Here is a 4,557-nt window from a genome sequence, read left to right on the forward strand (position 1 = left end):
TGATCACAGAAGGATTTTTATTTAGATAAATAGCACTTTTTGTAGCAAAATTGAGAGATGATGAATGTCTAAGTAGCTGAAGCCACCTCACTGACATTACACTGAAATGGAGTTTACTGGCAATTTAGTGATGGAAATTTTAATGTGAATACTGTTTTGCATTGGTTTAGTGTAAACAGGTTTCATTTATTTGTGTGTGAAGGAGCCAGGCATGACCTGAAACACCTGTGAGATGCCTCAGTGTCTTGACATTTTCAGATGGAGAGGTCATTGGTCTTTACCTTCTTATCTTTTTCAGGTTTGTGATGGAGCAAGAACCTTGGGGTGGAAAGGTAAACTAATGGTGTCAGTTTGTTGTGGTGCTGGCTGTGTTATAGGTTGGATTGTTTCTTAATGATAAAATCTTTCATCAGTATCAGTAATGGCTCATGTCAATCTTTGCTGATTCCTCTGGTCAATGTCAACTTTGTGGTCCTCACACTTGGCTTTGGAATTAGTTCCTCTTCCTTTAACTCACACTATGTAAGGAAGTGGATTATGAATTGAATGAACTTTAACAAATGCATTATGATCAAAAACTTTAAAATGTTTAAACTATTTTTAAAATCATGATATATTGTTTTGTGATCACAGTTGCTATTTTGATAGTCTGCATTTTTTTACATTTCCATGGATGAAAAGGAAGCTCCTTAGCTGGGTAATGTGCATAGGACACAAATTTCTCTCTCATGTGCCTGGATTTCAGTGGCTTTTAAAGACATTGCTGTTACTCATTTAGATCTGTTTCAAGCCATTGAGTGAAGAACAGTTTAGAGCAATTTGTGAGAAACTTGAACTGAGACAAAACCGAAAAATTATGCCAGAGATGAGGGAATTATTTTCTTGCTTTCATGCTGGTTTTTGTTTACACCTATATGTTAAAGATGATTAAAATAATAACTAAATTGTAGTCTGATAATCTGATAGCACAGCTAGCTACTGTCAATACACCTGAATGTCATTTTTTAATTTTTATGGTAATCATAGGAGGATAATATTTTCTATTATGCCTTAAGTATTTCAATAGCAGACTGAATTAAAATATTTATTCACATCTTATGCTACTTTAGTTGCAAGCAAAACTTCAGCTGAGTAACATGACACAGAGTGAAAAAAGAGCAGAATGACTGCTCCTAGACAACGTTCCCAATCTCAGATCACGAAAATAAAAGGTACCCTTCAGTTTTCAGGTCTCATATACAACAGTATGTGAGTAACTGGGATTCTCAAGCATGTCTTTATCAACCCTTAAATCACATCTCCAGAAAAAGCACTTTGAAGGAGTATAAAACCAGAATATTCTGGTCCAATCAACAATTCCATAGTCAGGAATTAGAGTCTGCTCTGCAGATCAGACTAACCAAGACAGAGATAAAATTTTTTTTTTTTTTTTTTTTTTCCCCAGCTGAGGACTTTCAGTTGTACTGAAAGGCGATAACTAAGCTATCAAACTCTCAGGCTCGTCTTCTATTGGTCATCAGGTGGCTTTGAACAATTCACGTCTACACTAAAGGTATGTCCCTGTTATAAATATTTTCTCCCTCCATCAGATGTCTTCAGTGAAAGTTTTTTAAGGTAACCATGATGATCTTTGAGGTCCCATGTGGAACATTTTTGTGTGAGAAAACCACGTTTGTGAGAGTCTTCTAGTTAAACACAGCAATCAGGTAGGTAAAACCCACAGCTGAAATAGGCAAGAAATTCAAAGTGAGGAACTACAGAGGAACTCTTAAAGCTATGATAATATGCAGAAAACCTTTGGGAAATAAACATGAATGTAATTGTAAAGTACAATTGGAATTATAATTCAGATTACATTGGAATGTAATTCATTCACACAATATTACATTTCTTTTTTTCCAGTCTCAGCCAAGATCCTCTGATCTTTATTTTTGCACTCTTCTCTTAATCTCTAATAGCTTTCTTATCAAGTGAAGACTAGTTCTAAATATTGCTACTTTTTTTTTTTTTTCTTCCTATGTAACATTTCTAAGGTTTTCTGTTCCCATCTTCATCTAAAAATCTTATGCAGGCCATCACCATGCTGTAGTGGCTGTTGGCAGGCTTTAACAAATGAAGTGCTGCATCATCACTATTCGAAGCAGAGCTACAGGAATCACTTTCCCTTCTTACTGCTTTGACTATGTCACATATCTTTGCAACCCTTACCTGATCCTCAGTTTGCACTATATGTCTTGAAAATAAAGGCAAATCTTTTCCAAGCTGGTTCTTCACTTCCCTGTATAATCCTCTGTTCATAGCAAAAGATTTCATAAGTCTCCACTTTATCTTTGGTGGAGACAACATATGAAAACCACCCATAGCAAGACTTACACAGGTGAGGAAGCCAGCTTTCAGGCATGTCTTCAAAGTCTTTCTGACAAAAATTAATATTTTACTTTTTGAAATAAGCTGTCAAATAGTAAGGAGAACCTCCTGCTTGTCTTTACCCACTTAATTTACCTCCTGTAAGTTTCATGATGAAACAGAGCCAGTTGACAGAGAGACTGGGTATTCATACTTTTGGGGCAATTAATAGATTTGGTTGGCATACTTGGAGCTCAGATAAGTAAAACTACGTTTTGGAGATCTGATGGCCAAATTCCACTCAAGGGAAGGTTAAACTCATAATTAAATAGTGCATTTGGTACCTTTCATTACTGAAGTTTCCATAAAATATATCCTTATGCTTTTATGCTCTTGATCAAAATTATCCATGAACTTGACTTTTACCAAAAGATGCCCTCTACTGTAGGGAGCATTCCCTTATTCTGACAAAGACCAAAGAACTTGCTCCATCCCAGTTTTTGTGGTTCTTCCATAGTTCTTCTTTTTTCATTCTTTAGTTTTTCCTTCTTCTTCCATCTCACTGACCTGAAAAGTCTACCTGCTTGAATAGAAGAAAGCACCTGTTTAAATTGGTACCACAAAGCACGGGTACTAATTGGCAGCTTCTGCACTATGCAGTAACCTCAGCACTGTGAAACACAGTATTTCAGCCACTTACTTGTCTGTGAATCTGGCAACAGAGAAGGTAAGGGCAGCAGGTGAACTAGGACAATACTGTGAGTGGTAATAACAGTCTTTCTGTGCTGGGTTTTGCTTTAACGATGAAAGGCAGTAGAGAGGATGGGCATGAGGAGCTGAGGGGACAACAGACTTCCTAAGGAATTCCACAAATGTTTATAAATTGAATGACCATAAAGGAGGCCTGTCTGCTATACAGTTTTGCAAGTAATTGACTCTTCCAATCCACGGAAAATGGTCTGGAATCTTTCCCAAGGCCAAGTGCTGAAAACAACTACCTTTGGTGAACATGGACAGTGAGCTCAGATCTCACACATGCCTGGCAAATGCTTTAATCAGTAAGCTACTGTTTGAAAGGAGTAAGAAGGAAGGATGTCATCAGTGACACTCATCTTTATCAATACTTAGAAAAGAGTGATATTTCCATGCATACAGATGTTGTTATAAAAAATAACAGTGCTGAGTTCTGGAGTTGGAAGCTGCAAATCCTGATCTGATGTAACTTACTGTACAGAGATAGTCTGCTTTAACTCCACAGAAATGAAAAAAAAAACCAACCCACAAATAATGAAAAACCCCCATCAGATATGCCCTTCTTTGAAGACGTTCATACCAGCCAGCCTGTGTGGCTGCCTGCTGAACATGCTTACTCTCACAAGTGCTTTCTGAGCTCCTTAGTTTTTCCTCACTCACCTATCTCAAAGCTCAGATTTGTTGTGATAGCCATGTGCGTAAGTCTCTGATGGATGATGAATCTTAATCCCAGCTATAGTGTGATTGTCAGGCAACTGCTCTAATGGTTTGTACGCTGAAGATAAATTGTCAGGATAAGGACCTAAAATGACCAAAAAAAAGTGACAAAAAGCCACCTGGAATAGTGGCACAGTTGGAGTGGAAGAATTATTTTATTTTGGGTCTTTTAACCCATGCATTGCGCTGGAAGGCCAAGTTCTGGCAACAAATTCTGGCACAGCACCAGTACTTTGCACTTGTTCCTGAAATGGCCATGCTGGCAACCCTTCTCAGCGATTTGCCTTCTACCGTACATGTGCATCCCCCATGCATTTACATTTTCCACAATACAGGGGCAAACCTACTGTGGAGTCACCACAGCAGCAAGCATTGCTGAACCTGAACCCGCTGCTGGCTGTGGGTCCCCCACCTCTCCAGCACCCTTCTAAGGCAGATGAAGTGACTTCACGGGCTTCTGAAGCAACACAGACCATCCTTCACGGACGAAACTTTTTCTGGGGGACGTGGAAGAAATATAAGCAATGTTTCTTGCAAGAGCCACGTTTGCATATTGATACCAACACATCGTCCTCCAACTGGGATGAACTTAATTGCAAATAAACGCTCGGAAAGCCCCGACTTTAAATCTTTTTCTGTTACTCCTTTATTCACGACGCCCGGCTCGCAGGGGAACACCCGCCAGCATGCCGCCTCCCGACCTCCCCGTCCCCTTCCTACCCGCCCGCCTCGGGTCGCAGG

This window comes from Athene cunicularia (genome assembly GCF_003259725.1).
Source record: "Athene cunicularia isolate RWA chromosome 1 unlocalized genomic scaffold, athCun1 chr1_part2, whole genome shotgun sequence".
In the NCBI taxonomy this organism is placed as follows: Eukaryota; Metazoa; Chordata; class Aves; order Strigiformes; family Strigidae; genus Athene; species Athene cunicularia.